This window comes from Opisthocomus hoazin, chromosome 3 (assembly GCF_030867145.1).
Source record: "Opisthocomus hoazin isolate bOpiHoa1 chromosome 3, bOpiHoa1.hap1, whole genome shotgun sequence".
Classification (NCBI taxonomy): domain Eukaryota; kingdom Metazoa; phylum Chordata; class Aves; order Opisthocomiformes; family Opisthocomidae; genus Opisthocomus; species Opisthocomus hoazin.
In genome coordinates, this window is record NC_134416.1 from 31,949,100 (window position 1) to 31,975,240 (window position 26,141).

The following is a 26,141-nucleotide window of genomic DNA, read 5'->3' on the forward strand; positions in this document are numbered from 1 at the left end:
TTTCAGTTCCTAGTGCTGAAGCCTTTGGTTTTATGTGGCGTGCAGTACCTGTGCTGCCCTTAGCAGTGTAATTTGTAAGCAGATCTGAGAAACCTCTTTACATAGTGGATTTGTTCACATATTGAGTAGCTGCTTGTTATGCAGTGGTGTGAAAGCTGTCGTTGACAATAAACGTTGAAAACAGTTTATTATCACCTGGATTTAAATTCTTTCATACTTCCCGCCTTGGATGGTTGGGGGGAGAGCGTCGAGCACAAGCTTGTGAAGCTGGACAAAGGAGTTGGAGTGCTGTAGCTGCTGAAAGCTCTCTCATTTGCAGTTCATGGATTTACTTTTTCTTTATAATCACAGAATCACAGAATCACAGAATAGTAGGGGTTGGAAGGGACCTCTGTGGGTCATCTAGTCCAACCCCCCCGCCGAAGCAGGGTCACCTACAGCAGGCTGCACAGGACCTTGTCCAGGCGGGTCTTGAATATCTCCAGAGAAGGAGACTCCACAACCTCCCTGGGCAGCCTGTTCCAGTGCTCCGTCACCCTCAGAGGGAAGAAGTTCCTCCTCATGTTCAGACGGAACTTCCTGTGCCTCAGTTTGTGCCCATTGCCCCTTGTCCTGTCACTGGGCACCACTGAAAAGAGCTTGGCCCCATCCTCCTGACACCCACCCTTCAGATATTTGTAGGCATTTATAAGGTCCCCTCGCAGCCTTCTCTTCTTCAGGCTGAACAAGCCCAGTTCCCTCAACCTCTCCTCGTAGGGGAGATGCTCCAGTCCCCTCACCATCCTTGTAGCCCTCCGCTGGACTCTCTCCAGTAGCTCTTCATCCTTCTTGAACTGGGGAGCCCAGAACTGGACACAGTACTCCAGATGAGGCCTCACCAGGGCAGTGTAGAGGGGAAGGAGAACCTCCCTTGTCCTGCTGGCCACACTCTTCTTGATGCACCCCAGGATCCCATTGGCCTTCTTGGCAGCCAGGGCACACTGCTGGCTCATAGTTAACCTGTCGTCCACCAGGACACCCAGGTCCCTCTCCGCAGAGCTGCTCTCCAGCAGGTCCACCCCAAGCCTGTACTGGTGCATGAGGTTGTTCCTCCCCAGGTGCAGGACCCTGCACTTGCCCTTGTTGAACCTCATCAGGTTCCTCTCTGCCCAGCTCTCCAGCCTATCCAGGTCACGCTGAATGGCAGCACAGCCTTCTGGTGTATCTACCACACCTCCCAGTTTGGTGTCGTCAGCAAACTTGCTGAGGGTACATTCTAACTCTTCATCCAGGTCGTTGATGAAGAAGTTAAACAAGACTGGGCCCAGTACTGACCCCTGAGGGACACCACTTGTCACCAGCCTCCAACTAGACTCAGCGCCGCTGATGACAACCCTCTGAGTTCTGCCATTCAGCCAGTTCTCTATCCACTTCACTGACCACTCATCCAGCCCACACTTCCTCAGCTTCCCCAGGAGGATATCATGGGAGACTGTGTCGAAAGCCTTGCTGAAGTCAAGGTAGATAACATCCACAGCTCTCCCTTCGTCTACCCAGCCAGTCATGTCATCGTAGAAAGCTATCAGATTGGTCAGGCATGATTTCCCCTTGGTGAATCCATGCTGACTACTCCTGATAACCTTCTTTTCTTCCACTTGCTTCATGATGGCCTCCAGGATAAGCTGCTCCATCACCTTTCCCGGGATGGAGGTGAGGCTGACCGGCCTGTAGTTCCCTGGGTCCTCCTTCTTGCCCTTTTTGAAGATTGGTGTGACATTGGCCTTTCTCCAGTCCTCGGGCACCTCTCCTGTCTTCCAGGACCTCTCAAAGATGATGGAGAGTGGCTCAGCAATGACATCCGCCAGCTCCCTCAGCACTCGTGGGTGCATTCCATCGGGGCCCATGGATTTGTGGACATCCAGATCGCTTAAGCGATCCCTCACACAGTCCTCCTCGACCAAGGGAAAGTCTTCCTCTCTGTAGGCTTCCTCTCTTACCTCCGGGGCCTGGGATTCCTGAGGGCCAGTCTTAGCACTGAAGACTGAAGCAAAGAAGGCATTCATTAGCTCTGCCTTCTCCGCATCCTCCGTCACCAGGACACCCGCCTCATTCAGCAGCGGCCCCACATTGTCCCTAGCCTTCCTTTTGCTGCTGATGTAGTTGAAGAAGCCCTTCTTGTTGTTTTTGACATCCCTTGCCAGCTTCAATTCCAGGTGAGCCTTGGCCTTCCTCGTCGCATCCCTGCATGCTCTCACTACGTTTCTGTACTCTTCCCAAGTGGCCTGTCCCTCTTTCCACATGCCATGCACCTTTCTCTTCTGCCTGATCTCCGCTAGAAGCTCCTTGTTTAACCATGCAGGTCTCCTTCCTCCTTTGCTAAATTTCTTTCTCAGGGGGATGCATTGCTCCTGTGCATGGAAGAAGTGTTGTTTAAAAAGCGACCAGCACTCATGGACCCCCCTGCCTTCGAGAGCCCTGGCCCACGGGATTCCTCCCAGTAGCTCCTTGAAGAGGCCAAAGTCAGCCCTCCTGAGGTCCAGGGTTTTGATCCTGCTTATCGCCCTGCTTCCTCCACGCAGGATCCTGAACTCGACCATTTCATGGTCACTGCAGCCGAGTCTACCTCCAACCTTCACGTCCTCAACCAGTCCCTCCTTGTTTGTTAACACAAGGTCCAGCAGCGCGCCTTTCCTTGTTGGTTCCTCCACCACTTGCATCAGAAAGTTATCATCGATGCTCTGTAGGAACCTCCTGGATTGCACCTGCCTAGCTGTATGGTCTTCCCAGCTGATGTCAGGGTGGTTGAAGTCCCCCATGAGAACCAGAGCCTGTGACTGTGAGGCTGCTTGCAGCTGCCTGTAGAAGGCTTCATCAACCTCCTCCTCCTGGTCGGGTGGCCTGTAGTATACACCCACCGTAATGTCACCCGTGTGAGCCTGTCCCTTAATTCTAACCCACAAGATCTCAACTCCTTCTTCACTTGCCCCCAGGCCAAGCTCAATGCATTCCAGTTGCTGCCTCACATATAGAGCAACTCCCCCACCTCTCCTTGTTGGTCTGTCTTTCCTAAAGAGTCATTCATTCTTCTTACATCACTGAACATCCTGAGATGGAAGAGACCCACAAGGATCACTGAGTCCAACTGACTCCACACAGGGCAACCTAAAAGTTAAATGACGTAGCTAAAGGCGCTGTCTGAACACTTCTGCAACTGGAAGCACTGGTCAGTTCCCAGAGCTAGGATATCATTGGTATTAGCGAGACTTGGTGGAAGGAGTTCCACGGCTGGAGTGCTGGGTTGGAGGGCCACAGGCTGTTCAGGAGGGATAGGCAGGGCAGATGAGGTGGAAGAGTTGCACTGTATGTGAGGGAGAGGTTTGATTGTACAGTCCTTACACTTAGTGATAATGTGGTTGAGAGCCTCTGGGTAAGGATTAGGGGGATGAAAAACCAAGGAGATATAGTGGGTGTCTGCTCAGCCAGGACTTCAGCAGTGATGAGTTATTCTATAGGCAACTAGGAGAAATTTCTGGATCGGTAGCCTTTGTCCTTATGGGAGATTTCAACTTCCCAGATACCAACTGGGATTATCACACTGCTCTGACAAGCAAGTCCAGGAAATTCTTCATGTTTGTTGAAGTTAACCTCTTGTCACAATTACTCAGTGAGACAACTAGGAAAGATGCTGCTAGACTTACTACATGTGCATAGAGGACTCATGGAAGATGCGATGGTAGGTGGCTGTCTTGGCCACAGTAATCACGAAATGGTCAAGTTTAAAATTTTCAGTGTAATGAGAAAAAAGGACAGCAGAGTCCACAAGTGCTGGTCAGTCTGTAAGAACGACCTTTTAGAAGTACAGGAGTGGGCAATCCCATTGTGTCATAAATTAAGCAAGCAGGGCAGAAAACTAGCTTGGGTAAATAGGGAGCTCAAGAGGAAAAATAAATTGTATGGTCTCTGGAAAACAGGTTAGGCTTCACAGGAGCCGTGGTTCATATATGCAGAGAGAAGACACAAAAGGCCAAAGCTCAGTTAGCGTTAAAACTGGCCAGTTCTGTGTCAGACAACAAGAAGGGCTTTTTTTAAGTAAGTTAATAGCAATAGGAGGTCTACAGAAAACATTGGACCGATACTTGTTGAAGATGGTCATCTAACAGATGAAGAAAAAGTGGAGGCATTCAGTGCTTTTTTTGCCTCCGTTTTCAGAGACAATCTGATAGACCTTGGGCTACCCTGTCCCCTGAGTCAGAGGAATACAAGTGTGGGAACAATTACTTTCTGTTTGCGGACACTGAAATTGTAAGCAACCAGCTGTATGTGCTGAATGTTCACAAGTCCATGGGGCCTGACTGGATTCATCCCAGAGCGCTGAAGGACCTAGCAGATGTTATGGTAGGACCCCTCTCAATCATCTACCAGAGGTCTTCGGAGTCTGGGGAGGTCCCTGCTGACTGGAAACTGGCCGACGTTATTCCAATTTACAAGAGCATGAAGGAAGACCCAGGAAACTACAGACCTGTTAGTTTAACCTCAATTCCTGGAAAAATCATGGAGAAAATCATACTGGGTGCTACTGAAAGGCATTTAAAGAATAATGCAATCATCAGGCACAGTCAACAGGTTCACACAGGGAAAGTCCTGTTTAGCAAATTTGATATCCTTCCAGGAGTAAGGTCACCCACCTCATGGATGAAGGGAAGATGGTGGATGTAGTTTTTCTGCAGTTTAGTAAGGCTTTTGATACTGTCCCTCAGAGCATCCTTCTGGACAAGTTGTCCAGCTGTGGGATGAGCAGGTACGTGGCACACTGGGTGAAGAACTGGCTAAAGGGCAGGGCTCAAAGGGTTGTAATGAATGGTGCTACATCTGGCTGTCAACCAGCTAGCAGCAGTGTTCCTCAGGGTTCAATTCTAGGGCCAGTTCTGTTTAGTATTTTTATCAATGATCTGGATGCAAGAGTTGAATGCACCATTAGTAAGGTTGCTGACTGGAAAGTGGAGAGGGAGGTGCTGATGTCTTCTCCCTGGTATCCGGTGACAGGACACATGGGAATGGTTCAAAGCTGCATCAGGGGAGATTTAGTCTTGACACTAGGAAGCATTTATTTACAGACAGGGTGGTCAAGCACTGGAACAGGCTTCCTAGAGAGGTGGTCGATGCCCCAAGCCTGCCAGTCGTTAAGAGGCATGTGGATGCCTTTAACAACACGCCTGAACTTTTGGTCAGCCCTGAATTGCTCAGGCAGTTGGGCGAGATGGTCGTTATAGGTGCCTTCCAACTGAAATGTTCTATTCCATTCTATTTTTACATAGCGACAGTCTTGGAGCAATGACCACTTCACTAGGGAGCTTGTTCCAGTGCTTGACCACACTTTCAGTGAAGAACTTTTTCCTCGTATCTAATCTGGAGTTCCCCTGACGTAGTTTTAAGCCATTCCCGCCCATCCTATCACTAGACACCAGAAGGGTATCAATACTCCCTTCTCCGCTCCCCCTCAGGAGGAATTTGTAGACAGAAATAAGATCACCCTTCAGTATCCTCTTCTCTAAGCTGAGCAAACCAAATATTCTCAGCTGCTCCTCCTAAAGTCACGCCCTCTAGTCCTTTCACCATCTTTGTGGCCCTCCTTTGGGCACATTCTAATATTCCTCACACACCAGGTTTGATACAAATAGTTCCATATTTGTCTTTCTTAAGCCTATCTATATGCAGTTCCCACCCCCCCTCCACATCTCCGCACCCCCCCCACCCCCACCCGAAAACAAATCTTTGTCCACTCATATTGGTATGGAAAGCAAATTACATTCAGAAATATTTCATTTTCTGTATTTTTTCAAGCACATTCACTGACCATTGTTTTAGATACTGAACCATGCAATATCTACAACATAGTGCCAGCCTCATATTTGGGTATAAGAAAAAATATAGTACAATTACAGAGGTTTACAAAATCCTATTTTTCAGAGTGTTATGGAGGTCTAAACAAATGGCAGTCTATGATTCCACTGCACAGGTCTGCCTGTTCTGTTTTGCCCTACACTTAGACTAGCAGACCTTTTTAACCTGGTTTCCCAAGCAAACATCACATGTATGACTCATATCGTCCACCTGCCTCTTCCCACTCTTCCTTTCATCTCCATCCGTCTAAATGAATCTGTTCACCACCAGATTCAGTTAAAATAAACTGAGAAGTAATGTCCTCTGACACACTAAGTTCCCATGAGCTTCATAAAAATGAACAGCTAGATAGAGGAAAAAGACACAATTTCCTGCTCTTGCTGAGCAAAGCGCTGCAGCATGAACTCAAGCTATCCAGAGTGCCTGGCTAAAAGGCTACACAATCACCACAGACACTGCTCTGAATCAGTCTGAGCTGGAGCTGGGCATAGTGGCTTTTTTACTACAAGTAAGAAAGGTCCAGAAGAGCAGAGGAAGAAGAGAATTGTGATTATGTAAGAAAAATTTGTACGAAGCCTAGTTCCACTGCTCACAGAAAACTTCTCGGCAAAGTATTTACAGTACGCGTCACCTGTGAATCTTAATCATGATGACGCTTCTAGGTCCTACCACAGTATCAAATAACGAAAAATATCACAACGTCTCCTCTGTGTATCACAGATAGGACCACATGCACAGTGAAACAAGTGGAGTAAACACCTTCCAGGTTTCTTGAACAATACAATGATAGCTAAAGGCTAACAGTCCAACATGTACGTCAAGAAATTAGTGAAGAGTATTTTCTCCTTCATTTTAATATTCAGCTGAATAGCCTTCATATCTGCTACAACACATAATATGCTACCTACACACTAGTTCTCAATCTCTCTGGGTTGCTTTCTGATACAAATAATCCTAATGGGTTGGTATAAATAGCTGTTTATCAGACTTGCATTAAGAGCAATGTAAAGTAATATACCAAGATATATATCTAAAACACGGGCAGATTTTAGTACACCTACACTGCAAACAGAAAACCTTACAGTAGTTACATATAGGCACTTCCATATTAAATATTATTTCCATATTAAAAAATATCAACAATGGAGAACTATGGGCCTCTGAACAGGCAGCAGACCGAGCACATACCAAGAGTGCCCAGCTAGCTTACAAAATTCTTCCACAAGAATTCATGCCTGTCACCACCACCTTATTAGTCACAATAGCCATGACTAGTGTAAGCACATCTCTGCTGCAGTCACAGCAAAATTAAAAAGCCAACAAATTCCAAAAGAACATAAAACCACATCAAAGATGTTAACCAAGAGTGCTGTTGTTTCTATTACACCCTCCCCTTGTTTTTGTGGGGCTCTGAAAGAAACATGATCAAGGAATATCAATAATGGGAAATACATTAGTATTGCCCCACAACAGTCTCCCCATTGTTCTGGTAAGTCAGCAGAAGATGACAATTCAAAGAGGGGAGGAGAAAGCTACTCAGTGTTATAGGCTAAAGTGGTAGAAAGGGTCTTTGCACACTTTTCGGCAGTAAGAGGTTTGATGTGATCCACCTCTCCTCACAACTCTATCTCAAAAAATAGCTCAGAGAGGTGTAAGTAGAAATCACTGCATGTTCTCACCCCCTTTTCTCTGAATATTTGCTTTTTAAAATGTGCTATGCAAGCCTCTTTCCAGCTGTCAATCTCAGCAGTGTATAAACACTAAAATATGTCTGTCCTAATTCCAATCACAGACTGCACTATCTTACCTATTACTGCCTGAGAGCATTCACCCAAACATACCCACTTGTTTTTTCAAAAACAGCCCTTCAGTCTCTATAGTGCTAGAGAATTCAATCTGATCCTTGGTAAGGTTCCCAGATGATAAGTAATTCTCACATCTTAAAACAAAGAGTTACCCGCTTCTGCTAATTATTTTCCAGTATAATCTGAGTTAATCCGATTCCCAAATTTAACTACACAAAAACGACAAGTTGAGAACATGTAAATGAGTAACACATAACTCTCACCAGAAAAGCCCAAAGCTTGATTCTTCTCAAGGGTCAATACTGGACCACATCAATACATTTCATATTAAGTTTAATTCAACATTACAAAGGAATCAGTGGGCTATAAGAAAAATACTTATATTTTGTACTAAACCAGTGTTTGAAATTTTCACTTTAGGTTATTTTCACTTTAGGTTAACAGACGGGCGTTCATGAGAAATGTAAACACTCTCATGAGGGTCAGTATCCTTTCTGGTGAAAGGCTAAAGACCTATAACCTAAAATCAACTTGATTCTTGAGAATAAAACTGCCTTGAAACCAAGCGACTTCAAAAACTGCACAGAAAAGGTTATCCAACTCCCCAGTGAAAGAAGCCAATTTTCAAAATTATTCCCTTATTCATGTTGATTTTCAAGGAACTTTTGAAGCAAGAACACCAACCAACTCTGAAAGCAAGCTGCCCCTGGTAGTTAAAAAAAAAAAAAATCCAAGAAAGGCTGTAGTGGGCGGTCTAGACTAACTTGCTCACAGGAAGTATTTAAAAATGCAGTTAGTTTATGCACTAAAGTGCAATCTGTATAGTCCTTTTTATTAAAACTCCTATTATCAATGGATTTTCTCCTTGTCTGTGTAACAATCTATTCCTTATTTTGAATCATACATCAGCCAATCCCAACTGAATCTTGCATGAATTACTTCTTGATACACTACCCTAACCAACTTAGTTTTACGTGTGCTCTAATATCTCCTTGGTTAGTTGCATGACAGAGGGTTAAAAGCACAGGCTGAAATTTACTTGTACTCCATTCAAGGTTCTGTTAGCCCCTGCTGGAGGTCTCCTCTCCCTTTACTACATTTTATGCTAAAACAATATTTTCCATTTTATATGCACAGGAGCAGTACTATTATCGTAGTTTTCTCCCGAATCAGTTATTTTTTTCTTGATCAAAAATGGAATGCAAACAACAAAGAAACATAATAGTTCATCTGTAAAAGAGCTACAGCTAGCAGGTCTCCACATAGTACCAGAACCACCTGCCATACAACAGTAACACTTCACAGTTTTCAAATACACTTATGTAATTCATTTAAAAATAGTATTGAAGCTAGTATATGTTACACTCTTAATACATTCCAACATTAAATTTTTATTCCATTCCTAATGGGATACTTTGATGAAGCAGTTCATAATTATGTCGGGCTGTTATTACTAAATACTTCATCTACGTACTATTTTGATGAATATGTTTAGCTACTCCTTCCAATATGCAATAGGTCTCTTATGTTAGCACAAAAGCAGACCTATCACCAAATATTAAACTAGCCCCTGTTATGTCCCTCTGAAGTTTCCACTTCTATTACTCAATAAGTAATTTTACCACCTACAGTTTTTGCCAGTTCATTAGTAGCAGTCTTTTTATCATGTTACCATCGAAGATTCCAACTAGCTTTCTTCCCTATAGCTATTCCCTTAAAAATGCAGTTTTACTCACCATCCCATGACAACATAGCTTTTTCAGCTCTAAACGGTAACACTCTCACAAGACATTCAGTCAGGGATTTAATGTTTTATTTTTGAAGTGACACAAAAATAACAGACTTCCACCAGATTTTCAATACTAACTGAATTTTTTCCTGTCCTTGTAACTTGCATCCAGAAGTCAAAACACACTTTTTTCTTTTTAAACCCACAATCTTTCCAGATACTAGAGTGAGACAGTGATCATTTTTTAAAAAGATAGCCATGTAAGAAGGTAGCTAGAAGTGGAAAATAAAAAAGTGCCAAAAATGAAGGAATAAACGGAACTGAAATTTAAGAAAAAGCAGCTTCCACACTTCCAACCGGAGGAGAAGAGGGAAGTTTGGCAGTCCTGTTGCTCTTCATCTTCTATTTGGTATTCCTATTTTATTTTGCTTTTTGATTGTTATGTTTATACAGAGATACTTTAATGTCACTGTATATACCAGAAAATGCAAGAGCGCTAATTCCCATATACCAGTTAGTAAAAATATGGTCAGTTTTTAAAATGAACGTGAATCTGTTCAGCAGTTTTAGTTCACTCTTACAAAAAAACAACAAAAAAAAAAAAAACACCTTACTGAATTTCTCAATAACACTGTGTTTCAAAACTGGACTTGTGTTCTTTTTTCAGTTCTGATGCCCAAACACATTGTGCAATTTTACAGATTATGAACTTTATCTTTCCTGTTTACTTTCCCCTATTCTAAAACTACAACTCCTTTGATTTCATCTATACTGAATCACTGACTGCCTTGAAATGTACATAAAATCCAAAGTGCTCTCATATTTTTCACTGACCTACATGAGGAACAGACAAACGATCTCATTTGTCTATTTTTAAAGGACTCTTCTGTTAATCTCCTACTCCATTTAAATGCTTATAGCAAAAAAACTTGGTTAGAAACTGCAGTAACTAGAAAGTGCACGGAGTACACTCTGCATACTTTCGTCTGTACTCACAGAAGCACAGACAAGGGCTCTCTTCTGCCCACTTCAGGCTGCAAGGTGAAGACACTTTAACGTGTAAAACAAATTTTGCTGTTTATTTTTAAAATGTGACATCCTCCTCCCACCACTTTTTTTAAATTGCTTTCTTCCATCTCCACAACGATTTTCAGCACGAGAACTCTAAAATCTTAATAGAAAAAAGTAGATGGGAGTAATTCTGTGCCGTCAGAACTACTTGAGGTCAGCTGCAAACACGTATTTGTATTCTCAACGTATTTACACGTAAGAAAAATCAAGAGACTGTTCTCAGTAACTGATCATTATATTTGAAAGAATTATTCTGAAATTATTTGAGCCAATGAAAGATCTCTTGCGTTAGACACCCGAGGCTGAAATTCACTACAAAAGAAAAGACTATTGGCCGTACTACTTCTATCATTCCAAGCTAACATCCTTAACAGTGAGGATGTTAAGAAGTCTTCAGGTTTTGAACTGGTTACATTTAAGTATGCTCAGACCCTAGTCATCTGAAGCAGAACATAAACATCTGTAACATATTCCAACAAAAAGAAAAATGGTTATTAATTTAAAAAGTTTCAAAAGCCCAAGAATGTAACCTACTTTGTTAAACATGCGCTTCACTCCAATTTTAAGACTTTTAGTCAAAAGCCATTATAAAGTAACACAACCAGCTCAGTGAATTTCAGTTTATTCTTCAAAGTCAGTAGAATTTACAAGTTAAATCCAAACACATATTCTTTTTAAATAAAATTATGAAAGTGCTTTTCTGACAATACTGAATTATCTAACTGTGCATTAGATTACAAACTTGCACAATCCTCCACACTGACTAAGGGGAGAGGAGCAAAAAAGAAAATTGTTTGTTTGTCAGTTTGCCATTATCTGCTGTTACAGAACCACAGCAGTATAGGTCATGCAAACATGCAATAACTAATTTTTTCATACTACATACCACTTGTGTAGTAGTAAAGCTTTCCCTGACTTTCCCTGAAATGCTAAGAAATTTAAAAGAAAAAAAGAAAAAACAAAACACGTAGCACTCTCCCAGATAAATAATTCTGACATACTGTAACTACTCTGACAGCACATAGCTTCTCTGGAATCTCTAGTCCTCCTCTGTAAAACAACACTACACTTGCAAAACAGAGCTAAACCTAAAATCTGTTCCTGGTTAAACTACTAGGTCCTCAAAGAAAAAACCTACCCCAAGAAGCAGTAACTAGAACTTTTCACTTACAGAAAGCAGCTAAAAACACCCTCTTAAATGGTATTATAGCAAATTTCAGCAAAAACCATCCCATGTCACTGTTCTACGGGGGAGGGAGATGGGAAGAGGATGCACCACTCCTAAGTTTTGTTCTTTTCTACAAGTCTTTCAAATGCCGCTTCCGGACACTCGCAACTCCTGCTGATGAGGAAGGGACTTCTCTCTCCAGCCATATCATTTTCCTTCAAGAAAACAGAGGTGAGATCTCGGATACTTCTGATGGTCCTTAACTATGACTATTTTATGTCACTGAGGAAGAACATTAGCAGATCACGATAAATGTGAACTAACATCTACAGACAAAAAAATTGGCTTACTGATGCAACAAACACAAACTTTTAAAAAGGACCTGGATGTAACAAACTCCTGTTGTCTACATTTGTACATAGCCAAAAGTACCAAAGCAATATAGAAGAATGTCGCTAGACATTGCTTAACTCAGAATCCAAAGGAAGAGTTTAGTAGTTCTGGTTTACAAGTTTCGTAAGCACAGCAAAATTGAAAGGATTTTGGTTAATCTGACACTACCACAGAACCAGGGGAACCTTGCCCCAATTTACACACTTTCATATAGGAAGACACACTGGAGCAGCTTTTCTACTGACTTTGAGTCATATGGAACTGGTGCAGAGCTAGAAAGCCTTTTTTTTTTTTTTTTCTCCAATTGAGGTGAACGTTACGCTGTGCAGAAGCAGCTAAGAGCAGTACTAACCTCGGTTAAAAGATATGACATGTTTATCAGCAGCTTCACTCCTCTTCAGTCTTTATAAAGAAAGCGAGCCTTTTTAACAAAGTTTAAAGTAACTTGCAAGAATCACTTAAGATTAGTTTGCAAGAAGCTCTTTTTTTTTTTTTTTCTTCCCCATTTATTCCTTCACCAACCCTTCTCAACTATCTGCATTTCTTCCCAAGTAAATCCTAGGATGAACTTGGGTTTTTGGAGGGGGGATGTGGGTCATGTTTTTTTTTAAGCTAACAATGAGTGTTAAGTGCACAAATGGTAGCCATTTCCAATAAACAAACACAGCTTAGGTAATGATTTTTTCATTATGGTACCTTTGTTTTCAAATCTAGTGTTTTAATGGCATAGGAATACTGAAGCATGAAGAAACTGAATGCAATACCAACTTCCTGTCATAGATCCTTACCCCCGACTCTCCTTTGTATCCAAAGACCAGGAGAAATCTCTTTCCCCACGCATATTCTTCTAAGAAAAAAACAACAGGAAAGTGGGTAGAAATTCCAACTTTTCAAAATTTCCAACTTCATATGGAAAGATAAGAAGGAGAATGAAAAGCAACAGAATTAGCAGACATTCCTCTTCCTTCAACGGTTCCACAGACTCAGGGAAAGGGGTTGGCTCTGAACTCTGCCAGTATTCCCATGATTTAAGAAGCACTTGTAGACAGGTGACTATTTAAACTTTATTGCTAACCGTTCAACCTAAACATACAGGCTAACTTACAATTGTTGCTAAACATCAGTGAGCAAAACATTGTAAACTATTTTTCCAACAAAAATAATCCATATCCTTTTAGTAATAGCGTGTCCCATGCCGAGAGATTAAATCAATCCTGGGTATGTAAAATTGCTTTCATGATTTCAAGTATAATTATGTATTTAAGAGAATTATTCTACAGTATCATTGGAAAAAGACTATTGACAGTACTAAGTTACTCAAGCTGGAAGCATTTATAGGATTAGACGTTTAAAATATAGCTCTAAACACACACCAGAGAGGTGACAAATGGATTCTAAACCCACAGTTCCACAAGCAACATCAGCTGAAAGTACTTCCAGTTGCCCATTTGAAAGTGTCTTTGTCAAAAGTCCAGAGACACTGTGCTTTTACAACTGCAAAATTTTTCTCAAAAGGATGAAAAATCCTTCAATTTTTTTTCTGTGCAAAATTTCTTTAATCTTTGTTACTATTAAAATCAATGAGAAGTAATAATTCAGTTTCTACCTTGACGAACATAGACTCATATAAGGCAGCATACAATACTAAAAACCAAAAAAACCCAGCTGTCCAAGTTAGCGAAACATTGTCACAGCCCACCAATAATCAGTTTGTTCCTGTACCACAAAAGGGATTAAGCCAAAACGCTAATTTTAAGGGGAGACTCTTATTACCAGGAGGGCCATATTGTCTTTCCCATGTACGACCATATATAACCCAGCCACCTGCAGTCAGTGACAGTATCACCTAGTAAGCCAGTGTTATTAGACTTACATAACCTGGGGCTTCTTTAATGCAAAATATCCTGATATGATTTTCTACATGACACAGGTGCCATGTGAAAATACAACTGAAATATGAAAACGTCTTTTTACAGTTTCACCCAAACGTCGAAGGGCTCCCACTAAAATGATTAGTGTTAAGTCCTCTTCTCTATTTGATGTACAGTTAAACATTTGTAGACCTGGAAGCAGAGCTAGATCATCCTAGTTAAATTGGAACGAGGACTGGTGTTGTTCCAAAAATAAGGCAACTACAAATAAAACCAAGTAAATAAACACTTACATCGAGTTGTAACATTTTGCCACAACATAAACAAAGATAAATGACATAAATAGGTCTTTTGAGGTCTTGAATTCACAGTCTGCTCAGCAAAACATACATTAACAGGACCCGGAGAGCCTGGCAGACTCGTATAACTCGAGCAGCAACCGTAACGACTCCCCACCCTGCTGTGCCCCCTCCTCTTGAGAGGAGGCACACTATGCACATTGTGAGAGGGGTGACAGCAGCTCATTGTAGAGGGGAAACAGCCCTTCACCGCCTCCCCCCTTCCCCTCCCCCCCACTTTCACCAAAGGAAGGTGGACTGAAACGTAACAACATCCTTCTGCTCCGATTTCACCCCGCAGATAAGCGAGCGAGGGCCGGCCGCGGAGCTGCCTCCCTGACTCCCAGTCACTAACACCTCTCGCAATCCACTCAGCGTTGACACAGGTCAGGGCTCAGCCCTCAGCCACCCTCACCCGAAAGGCCGTGGACAGGAATAAACAAGGTTATTCGCCTGACACCGGACACCGGCGACACTCCCCCCCCGCCCCGCAACCTCACCGCGGCACCGACCCTCCCTCCGTCCCACCGCCAGGTGCGGGCCCTCCTCAGCCCTGCCCGGACGCGGGCCAGGGCGGGGGGCGGCAGGGGAACGCCGCGATCCTCCGGGCACCGGACGGGGACACCGAGCGGGGAGAAGCAACAGCCACCCCCCACACCAGGAGGGCCCAGCCGGTACGACGAGTTGAAGAGCCCTCGCCACCGCTGCCTTCGCCATTTTAGCCCCCACGCCCATTCCCCTCCTCCTCGCCCCGCAGTGACAGGGGCAGCCCGCGCCCCTCCAGCGCCCACCCCCCTGCCCCCGCCGCCCGGCGGCCGAGAACAGCGGGGAGAACGGCAGCCGTTTTCCTCCTCAGGTTGGCCGGGCTCTGCCGGGCCAGACCACAGAGCGAAGCGGCTGCGGCACAGCCCGTTTCGCTTCCTTACCGTGGCTCGCAGCCTCACAGCTGCTCCCTCCTCCTCCTCTTGTCCTTCCTCCCACCTTTTTCTTCTTCTTCTTCCTCCTCCTCCTCCTCCTCTCCTCGCCGCCGCGGCGGCTCCTCACCCCTCCGCGCCGCGCTCCGCCGCGCAGAATGATGCCATCTCACAGCAGCATCGGCGGCTCCCGCGCTGCCGCCCCGCTCCCGCCCCGGCTGCTGCTGCCGCCGCCGCTCCCGCCGCCGCCGCGCGCCCCCAACGGCCGAGCCAGCCTCGTGCGCGCGCCCCGGGCACGGGGAGCAGGAACTTGTCGAGCCGCCGCCGCCGCCCGGGCGGGAGGCAGGGCCCAGCCGGAGCCAAGCAGTGCGCAGCGGCGGTGGGAGGGGAAAAGCGAGCCCGCACCGCAGGCGCTTCGGAGGGGATAGGGCTTATTCCGAGCGCGTGCCCCGGGCTGAACCAACTTCGGCGCTGCGGCGGGGAGAGGAGGCGAGCGGACCGGCTCAACGGAGCGCAGGGCGGGGGAGGAGGGGCCCGGCTCCGGCGGCGGGGGAGAGCGAGCGTGCTCGGGCGGGATAAGGCAGGCTTCCGTCAGTCACCGCTCCCCCCCGAGAAGGCTCCTCGGCGGCGGCGGGACCGAGAGCCAGCGCACCCCGGCGGTGTGCAAGGCGATAAAGGCGGGGGGGGGTGTCTCCCCCGCCCGCCTCCCGCCCGGGCTGCGCAGGCAGGGCGGGCTCCGGGGGGGCAGTGACGGTCGGCCCGCTCCGGAGCCGGCGGGATCCGGCGGGCCGGTCTCCTTCCTCTGCCCGCTGACCCCCTCTCCCTCTCGGAACAGCCGGTACCGAGGAGGGCGGGTGGAGGCGGGGCAGAGGCCGTTGCTCGCAGCCCGCGGCGGGGCCGAAGGCGCCGGCAGGGCCGCCCGGGGCCCGCGGCGGCAGCCCGGCTGCGGGGGCCTTACCGCCGGCCCCGGCACGGGCAGGGGGCCGCCCGGCATTCCCCGCGGCGTGACAAGCCTGGAAGAGCTCCTGTGCGCGAACGTGGGAGGCCCAGGTTGTCTCTCGCTTCGGAGACCGATGAAGCTTTAGCTTGGCACGACGTCGTGCTCCGGAGGCAGCGGCAGCGTGGGGTTTTGGGCATAAACCAGGCCTTGGAGTGGCTGGCTCGGGACGTCCGGCGCTACCGTTAACTGAAAGGAACAAAAGCTTGCAGTAAGAGACCCTGAAGCAACTTCCAGCAAAGTCTGGTATTTCGTTGCTTTTAAAAAACCAACATGAGGGCCAGCAGCCTGATTTGGGCATGTAAATTCCTTCAGAAGACAGAAGGGAAGCTCTTAGAAGTACTGCTTTCCAACCTGTTCATTCTTCATAGAAAATCTGTAGGAGTAACCACAAAGTTTGGAAAAGAGAGAAACACTACGTACAATTCAATCTTTAAAAGTATCTTAGACTAGGCTTTTCTACAAGAAAACAATACTAGTCTTCTCTAAACTAGCAATACTAATACAAATGCCTGAAAACTGTGGTAGCCTTGAGTATTTGCATGCAGCGGTTGTAACGTGAACTGTACACTCGCAGAATCCATTGTGGATAGTAAGACTAGCTGGTTTCAGTTAGCAACCTCATTAATCCATCTGATTTGTAGCATTCAAGAAATACTCTTTTGTGTACATCAACTAAAGCTTACGTTTAAAGAAAACTACAGTCCTGCTTTGAGTCTGAGATTGTCCAAAATTACATACCTGCTCCAAGGGACTACTTTTACGATAGTTTGGTAGCACTTCCATAGTCTGCTAGTAAGCTCCATCTCTCTTTCCTGCTTGCTTGTTTGTTTATTGGTTTGTTTTTCTGATGTAAGGCAATCTAAATGAAATCTAGAGGGAAAAAAAAAATACATGTGCCTTTAGGCAGGAACACTTTTTGATGGGGAAAAAATTATATTTAGGAACTTTCCAATGGATGTAGCATTATATTCCCAGCAGCAAAGGATGAGTGAAGGTGTAAATGGCAGTATTTGTCTCTCTGCTCTTTGCGTAAGCTATTAATTTATCTACTCCTGGGCTTTGCTTGTAACTAATACCAGTAATCTGATACTGTTACTTCATTAAAATTACAAGCATTATTTCTTTAATAGATGGTATGTGTAAAATCGCAAAGCGCTTGTTTCTTGCCATATGAAGTATGAAAGTGTGTAGTGGCTTGAGACAATACTCTATACACAAGTTATGGGCTTCTCTGGCTTGCCTCCTCCCTGTTTCAAAACCAGCTTTGTCATACATTTGTCTCACCCTGGGGAACAGTGACATTCCAAGTATTATTCCCTCTTAAAAGACATTTGATACACTTATGAATGCAAAATGTCACAAGTTTGGTTTTAAATGTCTTGTAAAACCTCAAGATTCTTGCATTTTTCCAACTACTTTTAGGGCAGTAGGTAATAAATAAATATATAACAGTTAGAAGCCATACATTGAAAACTTACTGAAAACATTTAAGTTATACTTCAAAGTTATACTTGTTAAGTATCTGAAGAAGTACATGCAAAGTTTTCTTCATTTTGCAGTTAACCACCTTTATTTTTTTCTACTGTGCTGTGGCCAGTAAAGATTACAGATTCAATCATAGAATTATTAAGGTTGGAAAAGACCTCTAAGATCATCAGGTCCAACCGTCAACCCAACACCACCATGCCTGTTAAACCGTGTCCTGAAGTGTCACATCTACAGTGCTGAAAACTAGGAGGAATTAGTGCAGGTTTGGTTGCCTCATTGCTTCAGAGCTTTGCTCTTTAGAGGGTTAAAATACACTGTTAACCTCAGGTAAGGTCTTATAAGCCACTAAATTTATCAAAATGTAAATCAACCAAAATTGGAACTTCACAAAAGAATCTGCATGAAGATTTATTTTAAATAAATATAAAAGCAGCTTCTCTACACAGTGTTCCTGAAATAGTCATTTATGAGCCTATTGAAAGTTTTTAATGGCATCTCATTGGGTGTATTTCTGTCATTTTTTTCCTTTTTTCCTTGCAAAGCCGGGAGAGTTTTGCAGAACTCAGATTCAGAATAGATAACTGTAAAATAGGCTGGGTTTGTCCTTAGATATTAATAGATCTTTTCTGGCATGGTTGAACAATGTAGCATAGATTTTAGGACGGGCTTTTGCAAAATCTGGGTTACAGAAGACTAGAGCATCCACTGGCTGGAGTTGTATCTTTCATTTTCAGGGAATGTTTATGCAGCCCTAACCTTCCAACTGTGAAAAATACAAAAAGCAGTCTCTAATGAGAGGAGAGGGAAGATTTCACTGGTAATTGTTATATTTTACATGGAGGTTTACTATTACAAAACTCATACAGAGTAAGAAAACTTTTGGAGAAGTTTCTTGGGACCATATTCAAAAGAGCATTTAGGCACCTGAAATGCTGGTTAGGTAGAACTTGAATTCTACCTTCAAGAGCACAAGCCACAAAACCCTGTAGATGTAGTCACCCAGGTCCAGCAGTGGATGTACTAGGTGTCCAATAAGCACGTGCAGTGGGTACCTGATGTCTTCATTGCAGCAAAAGAATTGCTGCTTGACTTATGCCTGTTTCGTTTGGGGTCCAGAGAGTGGGTAGTCCATCATGTGAAATCCATTTAGGGGTTGATCAGAGAGGCATGGTTAAGGGTATGTCCAGTACCAAAAGATCTGAACACAACACAGAGTACAGAAGTTGCAGTAAGGGCAGAAGCAGAGGGAAAGGTGATAGCAGTGATCACCAGGCCTACAGTATCATGATGATTAGAGAACCTGGGACTTAGAAAACCCATGTTCTGTGCCCTCCTGAGATCAAACCAACCTCTCCTCTCAAGACAGGCTATGACCAATAAGTGCTGTCTGATTTGGGATTGGGATTATCCCTCCCATGCCGGCTCCATGCAGCTTCGCAAAGGCACCCTGAAGTAGTGCAAGAGAGTATTACCGGACAAGCCAGCAGTTAGGGAACATAGCTAGAACAGCTGGAAAGTTTTAGTTTCTGGTCCTTCTTCCCAGCAGTGTGCAGGCATTTTAACCGATGGCTTTTCAATGCACAATATTGGCTCCTGTTCCAGGACAATAAACACTCCCTATAACAACTAAATGTCTGAACTGTTGGCATTCGGTCAGTCTCCTCGTGTTTCTCTCTCTGATTCCACGATTATTGCATTCTGAAAGCAGACTGAGTATAGTTATGTATCTGTTTTATTTATATTCATATATATGTTTGTGTCTGTGAAACTATACCATAAGTATATATTGTCATTACAAAATATCTTATTCCTATGGTAAGTAAGGGGCAAGGGTTTGTCCTTATGGCGGTATATGTTTTTTTGACGTTATACTTAAAGTGGAATCAGTCATTTTTTTTCTGCATATAATTTAAAGTCTCTCGTTCTACAATGGTTAGGGAGCTTGGGTAGTGCACCGTCCGGTTATTTACTGTCTCATATTTCCTCGCATCTCTCTGAGGCATGTATAAGTTGCTTGTTATTTAGGGTATGAGATACGGATTCTACTATTATGTATGCAGTGTTTGACACAAGAACGTTCTAATCTGTTATACGAGTTTTTTTGCATCAGTAGCAGTGTAAATAATACATAACAGTAATCACCTTGGGCGCACTTAATTTAACTTGATGCCTAGCAAGCATTTGGTGTCTGATTGCATTAAAATGATTAGGTTTTTTAAGCAGCATTGTGGAGAAATTAAAAAATGACAAATTGCATAGACTTGACTCCAGTTAGCAGCAATCAATAAAATTGCTTGACTCTGGTTTTAGACAATATTAGTTTCTTTATCTAGAAATTTGAAATTATAAGGAGAATCTTTTTCCTACACTTTTTCCCTAGACCAAAAAGTGTTAATTTAAAAGTTGTAGCTTTAAAGCATGACTAAATGATTAAAAGCGGTAAAAAAAATTGATTTTATCTACAGTTCCATAAAATGTATTTTCCTGTGTACAAACATCATCCAAAATGGTTCTGTGTTTTGAGAATACAATTATTTCAGTACCTTGACATTGTTGTCTTTTTATTCATCGAGGCACTGCTGAACCAGCAATGAATTTATTAGTTTTTCATGTAAGCGTAGAGGTTTGTGTGCCGAATCCTAAAAATCTATGAAAACAACTTGTCAAAGTGTTGTTGTTTCTGATAGGCTATCTCTTAGCAGCACGAATGTATGACTTATTGGGGGGGGGGGGGGAGCAGAATTACAAACCAGTACGTCTCATCTCCTGTTGTAATGAACACAAACATTTTCTTCAAGTCTGGTACTGCAAGGTCTTCTCTGAACTCAGAAAACTCAGGTTTTGTGTGAACATACTGACATGTGTTTGAAAGGCAGACAAAGCGTACCGGTATCTTTTTATCAAGTACTGTTTTCACACTGACAATAGCGTGACATTTATTAATGTAAATTCACCTCTCTTGAAATTGTAGCAGGTAAATGTTGAGCCACAGTTTGAAGTCACTTGCTTCATACAGAGTTACTGTTTGGAATCATGCCTGCACTTCTGGCTCAGAAGCAGGGCTGAGATGGGGTGAGGTTGGGAGCAGATGATAAGTAGGCTGGGTGTGGCTTAGATGTCTGAGGAGACAGAGACAGGTGATGGAGAATGAGGGACTCAGATCCTAGTCTATGAGAGCAAGTGGTGAGCAACAGAAGAGTGTGGGAGCATAGCAGCTCAGTTTGGGGCTGGAGGAAGAAAGAGAATAGGATTGTCTAGAAGGCGTGAGGTATGGGGAGGGCATTGAAATAAGGGGTGGGGAATGGTTTGTTTTGTTCTGTTTGTATTTCAGCAGCAAGATTTTATATTTTTATCTCCGCAATAAATGGATAGTGAGTTTTGAAAAGGAAAATCAGAGTATGGCAAATTATTTATTTTCAGTTCCTGTGGAAGCAAGATACACATTTACTGAGTGTGTGTTCGGTGACCAATTACACCTACATCTCCATAATAACTTTTTTTTAGTTCAGTGGCCAACTTCAAACATGCCTTACAAAGACTGATAAATTCTTACGAACTTTGAGAAAATAGATGGCAAAGTGTAACAGAAAGCTTCTGTAAATGTCCCTTGGAAGGGCTACAAAGAAAAAGCTACATCATTAAATTGCACACTGTTAACTGCTGGAAAATGAGGAGCAGGGAGAGAAAGAGTAAACAATAAGCCAGCCAGCCTGTATAAATGCCTGCCGTAAGAGAAGGATTCAGTTGGGAGTTTGCATTCTTAGGCACCAAAGTCAATCAACCATGAAAAACAAATCTTTAAGAGACCAAGCTTCATTAGTTTCAGAACTCACCAAGTGATGTGATTTAATTGCAGCACCACCTAAAGCAATGCTATGCAGCCCATAGTCTGTGGATAATTGATGGTCAATAAAATATTAAAAGGGAGCTCAAAAAGCAAGTAAAAGCCAGAAATTCCTGCATAGCCATATTCTCCCATACATACAAGGAAAATGGAAGAGGAGAATAAAAATTAGGATAAATTTTTAATCTTTATTTTTATTTGTCTCTAAGAGAAGACCATTGTGATTGCTTTGGCACAGTAAGCACAAGATGGTCTCTGAGTTTGTTTTTCTTCTACAGGCTAAGTGTTCCTTCAGTTAAAAAGGTTGAGAAATGTAGTAGTCTAGAGACCACAATCAGAGAACCAAGGTTCTGACTGTTGTGAGAGACCACATGTCCTTTTTCCTTTATTGCCCTATTTAGGTAGCATAACTGAAAATGCTCAAGTGGATGTAATTTGTGTTCATCCTTTGTGAGAGCATGGCCTAAGAGAACTGAAGTCAGCCATCAGTTTGAGCTGCAAGTTACTCTTTTCTTTTCTTGATCTTGCTCTGAGCACTAATCAGCAAAACTACGAAATCCGAGTCTTCAACTTCGTATTTTCTGAGTCTTAACCATCTTTTTTTTCTCTTAACATTACAGTGGTTGTTATAATGTTCATGGTTATTTAAGAGCTGAGAGCTCTCTCTTGCTTTAATATAGAACACGTGCATATAGCATTTCTGTGCAGAACTCTTGCCATGACTTTCTTTTATTCTAAGGAAAAGCAAAGATCTTGAACCTCAGCTTTATCTTGGTCTACCTCTCTGACCTTTCTTGGATTCTTACCTGTAAGCCTTTTTTTCTTAAGCCCTAGTACTTCTTTTGTCTCTGAAAATCCTCTCTTCCTGAACTGGAGATAACAATTACACTATGGTACTGCATGTATATCAGTACGTAAAATAGACTTACAAATCCATGCATTTTAACAACTTCTGAAAGTCTTTTTGTTTTGTCAAGTATTTACAGTATAGTACTGTTTTGTTTCTTTATGTATACTACGAATGTTTAATATAAGTTAAATGCATTTCAGTTTTAAAGCAATACACATCCTTGGTAGAATATTAGTAATCTTGGTCATTGGCTCCTTCCATGACTATTTAAACTGTTAATAGGAATAGACTAGAGAATGCTTAACTGTGCCACTTTTGACTTTCTTACTGTTCTCTGTTTTAATGCAGCTACAAGACATTGTTCCCAGATTGTCATTAAAGTTTCACTAGCAATTTGTGCATGTTGTATATTTTTAAATGAGATATAAAATTTATACTTAGGTATTCTTAATTTTCTATTTGTATATTTTAGGCACAAAAGGGAGTAATAGTATTTTTAAACTATTATTTTTTAAATTTCTTTTTTTGTATGATTTAGAAGTGTTTTAACTAATTAAATATTAATACGGAATAACACTTGCATGTTCACTGTAGAAATCAGTGTACTGTTGCTCTTTAAAAGCATTTAAAAATGCATTGCAGTTTTTCTTCCGCATTCTGCACATTCAACTTAACATGTAAAACTTTTAGCACAAATGTGATGGAATGACAACAGACGTGTTTGAAACAGACCTGCTCTTCCACTCTCTTTTGTCTTCTGCATTCACCTAGATGACATCGGTTGCTTTGGTGGGCCAGTTTGTGACATGGTCACTAAAATATTAGCAATGTCACAAGAAATTTAATGAAGTCTAAGGCAGTATTTCCTGCTGTAGTCTCAGCTGTTTGCAGTGTAGTGGAGGGAAGTGAGCTTCTGCTGTGAGTGAAATCCCATGATTTTAGTTCAGAAAATGCAGATTTTTCCATAGCTCACTCTCTGTCTGATGTAAGACTTTGAAGAATAGGCTTAGTTCAGAATTTTCAAGTGCGTAGATTCCTATATGCAAAGGTATGTGGAAGATAAATGTGGGAGATAAGCTCAAATAGGTTTGTTGTGTTTTTAAAGGGTGCGTCCTATCTTGCACATCTCTGTGTATGAACTGTAGGCGTCTCCTTTGGCTCTCTACCAAGCACTGAGTGAAATACAGAACTGACGTGAGATACTGTGCACAAAAAGTCTGCTTTATGAGTACAGCCTCAGGGATCGTTCCTATTTTCTGAAAATAGTACTACCCATCAGCTTGCTTACATTCACTGGGTGGGAGGTAGGAGAAAAAGGAAAGCCTAGTTGAAAGGAGAAAGGGGATGGAAGATGGATTGTTTGGAATAACAGAAATCAGCAAGACTAATGTCCATATATATTATTGTTACTACTACTACTGCTATTACTATTACTATGCATAGTTCGTTTTAAGGTATGTTATTTTTCCTCTCTAGAATTAAGACAAATACTGTCTTGGTATTCATGAAGGAATGATTAGCTAGAAGGAGTGGTATTTACACAGAATTTGTTAAATTTAGCAACAGTGTTACCTACAAATATAATAGTTTTGTAACCCCAAAGACATGACTCATTTTCAGCCCTTTTCCAAAACATTACTATGAAAACAGGTATATTGACTGATATAATGTAATTCCTTCAAACAGTTGTTTTACTGTATTTGAGTCTGGACAATGTTCAAAAATGTTTTTTCAGCAATATCCAGTGATGTTGCTTGCTACTTACTTCCAGTAAAATAACAGTTTATTCAAAAATGCTGAAACATTCTAACTTGTGTTGAATATAATAATATTAAAATATATAATTTATAATAATATAAAAATGTCAATTAGCGTCACCAAGTTCCCTAATGATATATATTTTATTATGAATTAAATGAAAAACTCCATTTAGAAGGAGAGGGTTAACTTGTGTTTCTCAAATATAAGCCTTTTATTTTCTCCTCTCTTTCTCAAGGTATATCACATCAACTTAGTTAAGGAGCGTGCTAGTCTTGCAGTATTTAGGGAAGTCACAGACTGATTTTGTTGGTTTGTTGTGGGATGCAGGTTTATTTTCATATTTATGAAAGTAAAATGCAAAGAAAATGAGAGACTGGTGAACAAAAGTGGAACTCAATGAAAAAAAAGTGTAAAAGATTCATATAGCAATAAAGTAAAAACTCATGATTTTGGATACATTAGTTTTTTGATGGTAGCTCACCTTGCATCTGAGTGGCTTTATACACTTGTGAAGGTTCGAAGTCAGTCACTATGTAAAAGGGAAATGGTAAGAAAAGCAGAAGGAAGTGTAGACATTTCTGCATAAGTAATATCCCTTCTAAGGCAGAGATAATCCAGAGTTATTCTGAAATAGTTCACTCACAGCAAACAACTGTCTGGACTTCTCCAAAGCTATGGCAGTCTGTGCTTGTTCAATTACATTAGCCTCTTGGTAGTAGTTGAATAAGAATTCTTTCCTAAAATGTTCTGTGTGAGAGTGATTCACATGCTTAGCCTTTGCTGTTGCCAAGGTATTACTTTTATTTTTTCAGCAGCTGTTCTTGCTGCACTGCCGGTGGCCAAACAACAAACACAAGACTTGGACAACAGCTAAAATGTTGTAATTGCATTTTCAGTCAATCTGGGTTACCTTGTAATGGAGAAGAGAAGGCGTTTTCTTTTAAAAAGCAAAGCTTAAATGTGTTTAGTGTAAAAGCTACAGTTTTTTTCATATTTAAAAGGATTCTAAAGTTTCACTGTCATTTTTAGTATACTGAAATACCTGCAAATAAATAGTTGATAACAAGACTGAGCTGTAAGCGATATGGTTTTTTATTGCAACCAACATAACTTGACAAAGCTGGATAGGCTCCAGTCAGAATACTCAAGTCAAATGATCTTTTGAAGGAGTTTAATTTTGTAATCGTTAGTTAGTGGAGTTGACTCTTTGTCCTGTGATCAGTTATTAAAATCTCTTCTAGTCTTTAGCGTTGTCAGTATTTCAGTTATGAAAGGGTCGTTGTCTTGTATTGCTGGCCTGGAAGGTCTGTATGTGCTTAATATTTTATTTTTCTTTATGTTTCTATGCAAAGTCGCCATCCAAACTTCCAAAATACTCTTTTTTTTCTTGTTTTTCTCTTGTAATTAAAAAAACTTCTGAAAATCACCGTTAGGAGACTGCAGAGCAAGTGTGAAGTGGATCAGGGAAAGTCACCGTGTGAGGAGTTTTTCCATTAAGTTCAGTCATTTGCATACTGAGGAAAAGAATTAACTTAGACCTGGCCAGTAAACTGACTGGTTGCAATTTCTCTGATGTATGTAATCTACTCAATGGCATGAAATGTTGATGACTTTATGAAGACTTCTGTAAGGAGTTACCAAGATATGCAGCAATAGTGGGGGGTGTTTATTTTGTTTTAATACAAAATTAGTTTATTCTGCTTTTTTTGTCTCTTCTGTGTTTTTGCCAGAGGACTCATTTTCTAACTAATGTAGTTCTGTCTTGTAGGGTAGTGTGATTCCTGGGCATCTAGCTTTCAAAAGCCAACAAGGTTAGTTTAGTTTAAATTCATCAATTCTTATACCTTCATTGCTGTACATATATTTCTAGGTTCACTTTTACCCAATGCTCTTTTTGAGAGAATAAGGGCATGAAATATGACTAATTTAGTTTTTCATTGCTTTTCGGTGGAAGTAAGACACAACTTGGAGGCAGCTCATTAATGAATTTCAGGTGGCTTGCAGCCTGGAAGAAAGTGTGAACAAGATA

General features: G+C 42.2%; 1 protein-coding gene across 5 annotated transcripts in view; it reads right to left on the reverse strand.

The window, feature by feature from the left end:
- Positions 1–15,400, reverse strand: part of WWP1 (WW domain containing E3 ubiquitin protein ligase 1) — a 64,728-nt gene extending 49,328 nt beyond the window's left edge. For 3 of the 5 annotated variants that reach the window (XM_075415900.1, XM_075415899.1, XM_075415896.1), the window contains exon 1: positions 15,182–15,400. The gene's annotated coding sequence lies outside the window, so the exon portion shown is untranslated. The remainder of the gene's footprint in view (positions 1–15,181) is intronic. The other 2 variants (XM_075415901.1, XM_075415897.1) reach the window with 2 other exon arrangements.
- Positions 15,401–26,141: the final 10,741 nt, after the last annotated feature.